Here is a 13206-nt window from a genome sequence, read left to right on the forward strand (position 1 = left end):
TTTAATTTTTTTTTCAATGTTTATTTATTTTTGGGACAGAGAGGGAGACAGAGCATGAACGGGGGAGGGGCAGAGAGAGAGAGGGAGACACAGAATCAGAAACAGGCTCCAGGCTCCGAGCCATCAGCCCAGAGCCTGACGCGGGGCTCGAACTCACGGACCGCGAGATCGTGACCTGGCTGAAGTCGGACGCTTAACCGACTGCGCCACCCAGGCGCCCCTACAAATACATTTTCTAAAGCAAATATGTACCACTTGTACGTTTTGTATGATAGCTAGTATAATATGACATTAAATTAGAACAGTCATATCAGATGAAGCACAATGTAATTCACACTGGTTGTCTTAAGAGTTCCCATGAAAAGGTTGGATTTGATGAGGGTGAACAAACTAGCTAAAAGAAGGAACTAAGTGGACTTATTACTAATAGTTTTTTTTAGACCGTAGATGTAGGTGGTATCAAATAGTAGAGAACAATAATGGCATTGATACTAAAGCAGAGCCTCTTTAAATTTCATGTCTTAATGTTTGGTTGGCAGAATAATGTTAGAATTTTAAAACACTTAATGGACAGGCAGCATCCAACTCACCTTCCTTTGTGTCCTTGCTTGCAAATGATTGAACAGGGAAGAACATTTGCTATTCTGACATCAGAATATGTTCTTTTCAGTGGCCAATCAGCACCTTTTATTCCCTAACATTCCGATGCCCATTTCTCCAACTTGTAATCTGACTTCAAGAAGAATATTTGTCTTGTAATAATGTATACATTAAAAGAGCTTAAAATCAAAAACTAGTATTGAATGGATAATTGATAGACTACATTAACTCTGGGACAGAGGTAGGGAGGGTGAAGCTATAGATGACTGTTAGAAATTGAAAGGAGGGAAGTTGAACACTGATTTTTCCTGCAGTAGAAAGTTAAGTCATCTGTTGATTGAGGAAGCATGGTAGGAAACTTGGGAAGAGCAATGACCTGAGGTTTGGAATAGCACCTGCACCATGGAAAAGGAAGCCAACCAGGCAAGAGTGAAAGGATCGCCAAGTAGTGCTAAAGGTCAAGGTGAGTTTGGGAGTTGCAGATTGTCATGGCATGAATCAGCAGTTATACAATTTCTCCAGCAGTACTTGGCAAGATAGAAGCAATAGTAGGAAGAACAGATGGTTGGTTGACTCTGAGCTGCGATTTGGCAGAATATATAAGCAGAAGTTCAAGGAGTAAGGGGGCTGAGCAGTCTGGTAAGAGTATCCATAAAAGAGAGAGTTGATCATGGTATTCACGCTGTGCAGGGAAGAAACTGAAGAGCGGGTGGTTAAGAGGAGAAACCAGGAAGCTGTTGAGTTTAAGGGGTCTAAGGAAGAGGAACAGGAGGTTATGGTCAGCGAACATCTTATGAAATAACTTGTAGGACCTCACCAATGTTTAGATAAATTATAGTAGCAAATCATATTTTTTTTCTGCAGTAAACATTATGTTTCTTTGTCACTGCATAATATCCACTGAAATTCATATGGTACCTCAAAATAGGCCTTATAACAAGCTATTTACAATGACCTCATCCAACATTATAGCATTTGATTTTAGTATCTGTTAAGAAAAAGCGTGAATGCTCTATAATTAGAGAACTCAGAACAGTAACATTTTAGTGTTAGTTTTACCAGTAAAGAATCAGATTAGTCTAATTAAGCCAGGTTTCCAAGAATAGAGGCAATTATTTTCATATTAAGGGGGAAAAAAGTAAGAGTGTGCACAAGACAAAGAAGTTTTTCTATTCTCCCCTCCCTCAGTTTTGGTTGTGGCCACAAAATTCCTGAGGGAGGAAACATGAAGACCTTCTGGCCCTTTCTGACCCAGAGCCAGTTCAACCTTGAAGACATTATAAGATTTCCAATAAGTAGAGAAGTGCTGGAAAAATCATAGACATTAGGTTCTTAAAGATCACCCACCTCTCCTTGTGCTGTTTGTTAGGACCACTTTGTTGTCTGTTTTACCTCTTTATAGCTGTCCCAAGCTAGGTAGCATCTACATTTGGAGTGAATCCGGGTAGTTTTGAGGATTGAGTTACATTTCAGGACTCTTGAATTCCCTGTGTTACTGTTGAGGTCTTTTTGAAAGTAATGCATTTTCTCAGTGTGTCCAGATACTTGGTACAATGGTCTTCACACTGAGGCAGGTGAACTTTCACAAAAGCATTTCAGGAAAGGTGGAAATGAGGTTGGTTTTCAGTGAGTCTTTTGCTGGATCCTCAATTTCCACAAGCACTCTTCACTAAAATGGATTTGCCTGCAAATGCCCCTTGGCCACTTTCCCCATCTCCCTTTTCTTAATCACATTTTTCCCTTTTGTTAAAATGAAATACCTTTCAACCATCTGAAGTCTTACTTCAGCGACTTGTTTGTCTTACTTTAGAGATTTGCTCAGGGGATGGGTTTAAAAACTTCTAGGGCATTAAACTAACCACAGTTCAAAATGCTGGTGTTGGGGTTAAAGAGAGGGAAAGATTGTTAATGACTGGATTACAAATTATTTTGCAGGTCGGGTGGTTTCCAATTCTTTGCTTTCAACAAAATTGAAGGATGACCTAATAAAATTGTCAGCTTAAATTTATTACAAATGAGATTTGATGATAAATTACTATATGGGTTTTGGCTTATCATTCGGAAAGAGTTCAAAGATTTCAGTGACACTGCTGTAACAAAATACCTTTCATTCCTATCTATTTATTTGTGTAAACAAGTTTTCTCAGTGAGTATTGTATATAAAGTAAATAATATAAATAAAATTGATGCTGAAGTCTATATTATTCTAGACTAGAATAATATAGGTAAAATATAGATAAAATAATATTCACCTGTAAATATGTGAACTAAATCGGGGGAGGGGACAGTCCACCCATCAATTAATACAAGCATTTCCAAAATAACTTTTTATACTTAAAAATCATTTATGAAAAAAATTGTGTACTACTAATAATTATAACGCTAATGCAACTCTAAAGAAATGTTAACATTTAGACCCTTAAGGTCACAGGAAATAAAAAATAAAATTTCAATGTTACATACATATTTTGCAGAGAAGTATGATAAGGTGATAAAAAAAGTCTTCCAAGCATACAATATGTTGCATTTGAATAAAAAATTCTGTGGGGAAATGGGATGGAAATGTGAGTTCAAAGAAAAAAAGGAGAAAAATATAAAAATTTTGACTGCTAAAGAAGGGCTTATTCACAGTTTTAGATGTTATTGGATATGGGTTTTTAAGATTAATTGCGTACATTTTAAAGTGATATAAAAGATTTATTTGAAAATGTCAGTATGTCAATACACCAGAAATGTTTTTTGTAGCTATTTAACTTAAAATAATAAATTTTAGAATCCAACCTAAAAACATGTGAAATGATATAAAACATGTGAAAATTCTTTTAGAACATACAAGCAAAAAAAAAAAAAAAAAAAAAAAAAGAATTAAAGACCAGCACTCTTGCAGTGGTTCTAGGCTCTGATGTATTTAAGAATCCCCCGGGAAACTTGTAAAATCTGCAGATTTCCAGGCTCACCCCCAGAGATTGCTACTCTGTAGATCTGCAAAACATATGGTTTTAATAAGCACTCCTAGGTGATTCTGATGTGTGGTCTGTGGACTGACCTTTGAGAAATATCACTTCAAGCTTTCTTCTCTGATCACAGTGCATCAGCAGAAAGCTGCTTACTTGAGTTTTTTTTTTTTTTTTTTTTTCCTGGGCCATCTGTAGAACTGCCTCCTCTGAGTCATATTTTGTGTCACACCTTCACCTTTTGCTTGAGATGTCCTGAGAAAATTTTATGAAGGCTACCTGCATTTGTAAAGAAAATCACCCAAGACATCATTCCATCACCACCTCTCCCAGTCACCAGCACTTCCCACAGGTGACCGCAAACCATAAATTTCTTTCAGAATTTGGTACTAAAGAAAGTGTTGCTTCTTTAGGAAAATACTGGCATGAATTGTTCTTAGAGATATATCAGTAAACTAGTTTTGTTTTTCTTTTCTTTTGGTTTGCTAAGAATCTCAGATAATTTTGTGACCTTGGACATTTGGATCCTAACCTCTGCTTATGACCTTCTAACCTAATTAAAATTTTCTTGGTCTTGATTTTTTAATAAGTTTTTCTTTTTTTTTAATGATTTTAATTTTTTTAATGTTTATTTATTTTTGAGAGATAGAGACAGAGCATGACTGGGGGAGGGGCAGAGAGAGAGAGGGAGACACAGAACCTAAAACAGGCTCCAGGCTCTGAGCTGTCAAAACAGAGTCCAACGCAGTGCTCAGACTAGGGAACAGTGAGATCATGACCTAGGCCGAAGTCAAGACACTTAACTGACTGAACCACCCCTTTTTTATGATTTTAATAAATTACCTCCAAATCCTTTCTAGAGAAGTATAAATAAGGAAACAAATTGGCAAAATTATTCTGTTTCTATATATTTGTTAAATATATGGATAAAATATTTGGAACCAAAAGCATTTTCTAGTTTTATTCATCTTTGTATGTGTTTATGTGTGTGCATGTGCGTATGCGTGTGTGTGCATCCATCTGTAAAGGAAGTTTGCTTGTGGATGTAGAGAATGGATTGATGGAATTTACTGTTACATGTTGGGTGTACTCATTTGTAAGGCATATTGGGTTTTCAGGTGCACAACTGGATACATGGAAGTTAGGACAGACTAGGTGGACTTGGGGGGCTGGTAGAGTACCCAGGCTTCAGTTCCATGTGGGGATTGTAGTATGTTGCAAATAGGAAAAGTAGAATCTCTTAAAATGGAAAAGTCTAATAAGGAGATCCAAGGCTCACAGAATTCACCTTAAGGGAGGTCCAGATCCTATGGGCTGGTATCTATAAAGATGCCAATGTTCTTCCAAAGATACCTTAAACTTTTTGACTGTCCTTGAAAATAATGTTTAGTAGAGGGTAGAAGATAGAAATATGTAGTCTGTGTATGTATGTATGTATGTATACAAGAATCATTTATTTGTCATATAGTCTAAAAATCCTATTATACACCTGCCCAGCCTCAGGATTAGAGTCAAATGAGACAAACAGGATAACATTCTTACTTTTTGCAAGGGCTATTATGAGTCTCCTTCCATAATTTAGAAAAAAATGTATGTTTTTGGCCATAAGGTACCTCAGGTATAAGCCTTGGCAGGGAGAGGGGGAGAAAGGGCAGCAGAGGCCCAGTCTATAGTGGGGTGGGGGGCCACCACTCAGCTCAAGCCAAAAATTCAAACCCATTTCTGCCAATTATTGACCCCAAATGAAAGTAGAAATCTCTGTTTTTATGTGACCTCTTGACTTTTTTTTTTTAAGAGAGAGAGCAGGGGAGAGGGGCAGAGGGGGAGAAAGAGACAGAATCCTAAGCAAGATCCATGCTCAGTGAGAGCCTAACGCAGGCCTCGATCCCGTGATCCTGGGATCATGACCTCAGCCGTAATCAAGAAGTAGGATGCTCAACCAACTGAGCCTCCCAGGTGCCCCTTGATCTCTTGACTTTTAAATGCTTCATGGACCAAACAACATATCTGTGGATTTCATTTGGCTTCTAGAGTACCAATTTGGAACCTCAATTCAAGATAAATCCATCCATTTTTTTTTCTGGGCTAAGATTTTTTGTTTTTGTGTTTGTTTGTTTGTTTTCCTGTACTTAAATTATCATTTTTAAAGAGGCATTTAAATACAGATAATTCACGCAGTGTTTTGCAGGACTCAAACTCAGGAACCGTGAGATCATGACCTGAGGCAGAGTCAGATACTCAACCGACTGAGCCACCCAGGTGCCCCTAGGAAGTCCTCTATAAAACCACTCTTGGGCATATGATCATGGTGAAAGAGGGACAGATACGTTCTTTCTCTTGCTCATTGAACAGATTCAATATTTACCAAATTGAATTGAACTTGATAGTTAAAAGTATCAGCATTTTTCAGCTTGAAGCCCTTTCATACGTAGCAGACACTGTTGCCTGCCTATATCAGTGCTACTTCCTCTTTCTGCCTTGTGTCTAGGCCAGGGTTGGAATCACAGTTGGTCTGAAGCAGTCATGACAATTCAGATCCTCTTTGCCAGTGATAGGTCTAAGAATGGACATAGAGTCAGTCCTGGCTAGGGAAACATAAGGGGAAGACTGCTGGGGTTTCCAGGCAGAATGTTTCTTCTCTAATAAAAGGAGGAAAAAAAAAAAGAAAGAAAAAAGTATATTTACGTTCTATCTTTCCTTTCCTACTTTGGACACTGTCCTCTTAGGGCAGAAAATTCAGAGGTACTGTAGGCATTTTACAAGGAGGCGGAAGGCCAAGAGAATTACAAAGAAAGGAACCCAGCCCCCTGATGTGGTAGAGCTGCTGAAATGACTTTTGAACCACTTACCTTCAGACTTCTTGTCACATGAAAAAATTAAGTGCCCTATTGTTTAAACCATGGATAACAAGATTTTCTGTTACTTGCAGTGTAAAGGATTCTACCTGGAATACCATATAAATGCAGGGCTAGTGGTGTGTCAGAACTAGCTCACACAGGCTTGTGAGACAATTGTGTCTATCTCTTCCCAATTCTACTCTCAGTGACTTGGAGTTGGTAGCTTTAAATAACCTATGGTGGGAGTATTTATACTATGGAAGGAACTAGGCCAACGATATTTATCAGGGCTTTTTCCCCTCGAGAACTGGTTGTTAAACATTTATCAGCTGCCCACCACTGGGCAACTTGCCTTACTCCTCACAGGTAATATAATAACAGCTACTAAGCTATTTATCATCTTTTTTTTTATTTTTTATTTTTTTTTTGGTAAGATTTTATTTTTAAGCAGTCTCTACAGTCGACATGGGCTTGAATTTACAACCCAGAGATCAAGAGTTGCTCCACTGACTGAGCCAGCCAGGCGCCCCTATTTATCATCTTTTAAAGTGCATTTTTAATAGAAAATGGGTAATAGATTATATCAAGACATTTTTAAGTTGTGGAGTTTTAGAACTGGAAGGGATTTTAGAAAATTTAAAAAGGCAAAATTAAATCTTGAGTGATTTTAAAACTAACCTAGCATTACATAACTAGTTAATAACAGAGTCAAGCCTACATTTTGACTCTTTATTCCCATCTTAGTAATCTTTCCAGTACACCATAGAGCCATTATATTACTTATACAATAATAATAATAATAATAAATAATTCTTTGCTTATGAACATCTAGCCTCAAATAAAAATACTAAGCTGCTGAGATATTCAATTTCTCTATAAATAGACCAACTTAGCTTTGATAATGCATATAAAAAGCCATGTTTAAATATATATATATATATATATATATTCTAAATTTTAGTCTACTCAGCAAAGATGCAGACCTTAAAGAAGGCTGACATATGGAAGCTGTTAGCATGAGATTAAAAGCTGCCAACAACCTTCAATCATTACTCACAGTAAGTCCCGACAAGTAATGGGATGATCAGCTGGGCCTGTGCTGCCCCGGGTACACCAAGAATACTCGCGCAGAGAGGGAGCTGCTGCCACGTCCATTCTCCAGAGGCTGAAGGACTGTCAGCTGAAGCCTGAGCTCCTCTGCTGGATTGAGGAGAGGCAGACCATCTTGAAAGACAGAAACTATATTGTGGGATAAAAGGAATTCACAGAGGATCTGGAATGGACAGTGGGGCAATGGAATGCCAGATTCTGACAACTTGGGTTTGAAACAGCTGACCAAATTAGCCAGCAGAGATTAGATATTGAAAACACTCAGTACTGGTTGGAGTACTTGTGGGGGCTTCACAATGCTGGTGTGCATGAAAACTGGTACGTTTTTGGAAAGCAATTAGGCAGTATCCTGCGTATCAATAACTGCAAACATAAAGATGTTGCATAATTTTGATATAATGTTGAGCATGTGGTGATACATACAGGTGAGTTCATTATACCAGTGTCTCTATTTGGGGTACAGTTGGAATTTTTCACAAAATTTTAGGAAATGTATATAGGATTTGGCTCAGGAATTCTAATTTTTATTGATCCATTTTAAGGAAATATCATATATAAAAGATTAATGACCATTTATTATAAAGTAGTAAAAAAATTGGAAGCAATCCAAATTTCTAACAACTGGAGAATGGGTGAATACATTATAATATGTCCATACAATAAAAATGCAAAGGAACCATTAAGATCATATTTTGAAAGATATTTAATAAAAAGAGAAAATACTCAAAACACAAAATCAAATAATAGAGAACAGTATAGTATGTGTGTCTGTGTGTCATTTAGAGAAGACTGAAGAAGATGCACTAAAACCAAGGTGTTCTCAGTGATTATGTTTGTCCTTTATTTTCTGGATTTTCCAAAGTTTCTCTAATATGTGTGTAGAAACTTTTAAAATTAAAGACTTTTTTCTTATTATAAAATCAATACATGCTAACTTAACAATAGAAAGTATGGAGAAAAAGAAAATATTGAAACGTCTATACTTAGAAAAAATAATAACAAAATAGAAAACAGAACAAACAAAAAACTTCATGTTACTTGCAGATACTTCTGATAATGAAGGGTATCTGTCTTAATCAGCACTGAAGTCCAGAAGGCTAAACTGCACCCAGAGCATACATCTGAGTAAGCAGATTAATGGTTAATGCCATCAGGGAGATGGGGGATAAGAGATAGACCCTCGGACTGGATGTTTGAGGTTGAGAGAAGGTGGTAATTGAGAGTGAATTTTTTCAGGAGCAACTGTGTTGGTGTGAGGCTGAGAGAGGCAACAATAGGCAAAGAAAGGACTTAAAAGATTCTTGCTGTGCATTCAGAATGCACTCTCTACGCTGGGGTGCATATTTCTCCACTTAAGAAATGAAGAGTGAAGAGATTATTGTGCTAATAATTACTGTGTGATTTCCCAACTGTGTGTCTCCTAATAAGAGAACAAGTTGAGAATGAGCCAAGTGAGGCCCAACACAATTTATTTCAGTTATACGGTCACCCTCAAGTTTAAGACCTTGGTTATCCCAGATATGCAACCACAGGCTCTAGAAACCTGACCTGAAAACCCTAGTTTAGACCAGTGTTTGCCAACTTTTTTTCCTCATGCAACGCGTAGGAAAGATGACATTCCCATATGGAACATATTCCCATGGTGCACCTAGGGTTAAGAGACATGTCTCTAATTCTCTCCAAACTAAGAAGGCAATGCTAATGAGTGTAATGTTATTATAAAGAAATCCTTGACTGTACTGTGATCTTTATTTGAAAATAGTGATTAATTCACAAATGATGGTTGTCTTTAACAAGCTCATCCTTAGGGTATGTAGGGTAGCCACTGCCGGTCTCACGCTTGGAGGGAGGGCCATGTAGGTATTACACCTATTCCTACTTTCTGAATATAATTAAAATCGCTTTCAAAATTTCTGCCTTTAATGATATCCCAAGAGGTTTATGAAACTTGCTGACCATGCAGCCTCCTTTCAAGTGAGATTAGCTTGGACAGGCAGGACAGGCTGAGTTGCCCGGGTTCCACACCCATCTGGGAGAGGCCTTGCTCTTTGACTTTTCTCAGAATCAAATTATGAATAACGTCACTTGAAAGGGGCCTGCTCTTTTATCTTAAATAGGCCTTTTTACCTTGAAATTAAAATGGGGGGTCAGAGTAAACTAAGAATGATGACTGATGATATTTATTCATTAATTAACCAATTATACATTTCAACATTTACTGTATGCAGGCACTGTTCTAGGCTCTAGGGATTCAGCAGTGAAAGAAGACAGACAAGATTGATCCCTACTTTCATGAGGCTTTCATTCTAGTGGGTGGAGACATCAGACATGAAACAAAATTGGAAGCACTGTTAGTTTATTTGGGTCCTCATTCAATTCATTTATTTAGCTAACATGTACCAAAAATATCTAACATGTGCCAGGCATTCTAGATGCTTTCACATAAATCTCATTTAATTTTTGCATTAACTCTGCACAAAAGTATATTATTATCTCCTTTGTTCAGACGCATAAATAGCACAGCTCATTGTAATAGCAAAAGAGAGGAAGCAATCAATATGTGCAATATAGGAGACTTGTTAAGTAAATTATAGCAATCTGTGCAATAAAATACTATATTATGTAGCTATTTTTTTTATGTAGCTATTCTAAAGATCTCCATGTGCTGATATGGAAAGTTGCCCAAAATACAGTGTCAACTTAAAAAAAAAAAAAAAGAAAAATGCAGAACAGGATTTAAAATCAGCTCTTGTTTATGTTTTCTTCAAAAAAAGAAAAAAGATATTCATACCCCTATGTTTGTACATGGAAAGTATATGAGAGACCACATAAATAATTCAATAGTGATTCTAGGGAAGGGGAATGGTGATTTAAGATGAGAGGAATACTTACTTTTAATTGTATATCCATCCTTTGACAGTTTGAAATGTTAACGATATGCATTAATTATTTTTTCAGTTAAAGTTGCTCATGTTTTCTTAGAAGAATGTTGATTGACCTTCTGAAAACTTCAGGGAAATGATTGGCTTGTGTTTAAGGTCATGGGAATTTAATTTCGAGGTCTTTAATTTAGGAAAGAAGATAGGTAAATGTCATGTAAAGGAAAAATATATTAACTTGTATGCTTCAAGGTAACTGTGTGCGCCTATACCTGTGCTTGTTGAAAAGAACTGGTGGGGTTTCCTGAACAGAAACTGAGGGGCCCAAGGTAAAGGATTAGACACGATTTAAGGGAAAAAGAAAAGAGGATTTAGAAAAGGTGCTAATGTTTCATTCTTTGTATTCATAGTACCTGGTATAGTGCGTGGCGCTAGGGGATGATGTTTGTGAAAGCACATGAGATTATCTGAGGATGTTAGGGGTGAGGATGCAATGGCGGGGGATTGAAGTTAAAGCAGTTTCTGGGGTTCATGATATGGTTTGATCATCTCAGCCAGATGAAGATGCAAGGGAAAATGTGGTTCAGAATATAAATTACTCAGTTCCTTCTCATCCCTAGTAGAAGGCATATCCCCCAAGTCTGCTGATTTGGAAAATCCTTAGTTTTTGCAAGGACTGAATTCCTTTGCTTGTTATTTATCAGCATTCTGCTGACAAGCCTTGTTTCTTCTCTGTCCTTAGCTCCTTTTTTGTTTTCTTGTTAAAAGATCTATTAAAAAAAAAAAAGCAGTTCAGTAGCTCAACTGTTTCAAAATCTCATTTCATCTCATTTGTCATTTATTAATGGGCCTATTTTCTCTCCAGTATTTCTTATCCCTCAGATATATTTGAGGAAATTCTTTTTTAAATCCCTGGGGCTATTATTATATCACTAGTTCTTTTTACTGCCTTTTTAAACATCAGACTCAGACTTTAATCACTCTATATATTACTCCCCCCCTTTCCCACTTTTCTTTTTCAAAGTACTTTTTTTTCTCTTCTAAATCTAGTATTCTGAAAATCCCTAGTGAGTCCAAGCTGGATGTATTTTTGTTTTGAGAAATTTATCAGATGAATTACAATTTATTACTGCTTGCCTCTAGGTTATTTAAGGATAGTCTGGTCTTTTTTAAGCTAACAATTTCCTATATCTTCTATCAATAGGAAACAGAAACATGCAGCTCATTTTGTGGTCATTTAATATTTCCCCCTAATTTTGCTTTGATATCGGTTTCTTAACTTTTAAAAACAGGTTTATTAGGAATCCATTTTTAATAAACCCTGACATCCTAAACATGTCTTTTGACTGAATCCCATTTTAAAGGCCATTTTAATGTTCTTTTGCATTTCAATATTCACTTGATGCTATTGGACAGCAGAATCAAGGCAAGGAAAAACACTTTGCTATCAGAAGGACAGTGGAAAGAGCAAACATTAGGTTCAGAAGTAGGAATCCACTTTTATGATGTCTTTCTTTTCTCTCTCTTCCTTCCTCCCTCTTTCTTTCTCTTTCTTTCTTTCTTTCTTTCTTTCTTTCTTTCTTTCTTTCTTTCTTTCCGTCTTTCTTTCTTTCTTTCCATCTTTCCTTCTTTCTTTCTTTGATTCAGACTTTGCCTATCCCCCTTTCCCCAACTAGAATCAATCATCTCCTCCTCTCTTCTTATCTAATATCGAAAAAGACACATAAGACATTTTGCAAAACGCTATGAATGCCCGTGAAAAAGGGCATTATGTAAATGTCCAGTATTATTATGCTGGAATCTTGCCATTATGCTGTTTGCAAAAGAATAAGATTTAGAATAATATTCTCCTTTCAACCTTCAGTCCAGGGAGGTTCAGTTACCAAAATACCAGAAGAATGAGCCTACATGGTAGGCTCACAGCAAAGATCCAAACACTAAATTTATACCTTTTTATTAATGATGATTGCTGTCATTATGTTCAACCTCTTGTGGCAGTCATGGTAATGGAGGGAATTGAGGGCAAGATGAGTTGCCTTTGCTTATTTTGCTCATGAGGAGGGAAAAGACAACAAAGGAGTGGGTCCTGGCTGTAGTCCAAATGAGCCAAACAGCTCAGTTTACATGTGTGTGGGGGGAGGGGGGGAGAGGGGAAATGATGTTGCATAATGGGAATGAAGTTTGTGTAAATATTTACACCGTGTATATAGGGAAAATACTGCCTTAGGAGGCACTAGAAGGTACAAGGCTGTGTTAGACATTCCTAGATGTAAAGGAGTTACCATCCTAAACTGGGCAATTTAAGGGCACACCCATAAAACCCAGTCAATCTCATAACAGCTCTTGCTTCCTGGCTGCCCTAGTCTGTAGTCTCTGCCCTGAGACCTACTCCATTACTTTGCATTTGCAGTCAACCATTCTATTCGGAGCCCCTGTGTGTAAGACTAGGTGCTCCTCAGAACAACGGGCAACTAACTTGCTGTAAGTGTGCAAAAGATTGGTTCTCAAAGTTTCATAGAAAAGATGACTTTTGGATGGGAGGTCTTAAGGGATGAGTAGGGGCTCACAAACTCAAGTGCCTTGGGACAGTTAACACAAATATGTGACGTAGGCCAGAGAAGTGCTAAACTGCTTGTGTTGCTGGCTAAGAATAATATGTGCTTCAGTATCTATTATAGGCCCAATGAAATAACCAAAAGCAGCACATATCCAGAGCCCTAGAGAAATCCTAGGCCACTGGTTTGAGACCCCGATTTACATAGATGGAGGACAGGTAGTGAGGCACTACAGAGTGAAAGAGTAAATATGAAAAAAAGAAAAAACAAA

This window comes from Lynx rufus, unplaced genomic scaffold (genome assembly GCF_022079265.1).
Source record: "Lynx rufus isolate CCGP_SWC_20201006 ecotype Redwood Valley unplaced genomic scaffold, mLynRuf1.p SCAF_17, whole genome shotgun sequence".
Classification (NCBI taxonomy): Eukaryota; Metazoa; Chordata; class Mammalia; order Carnivora; family Felidae; genus Lynx; species Lynx rufus.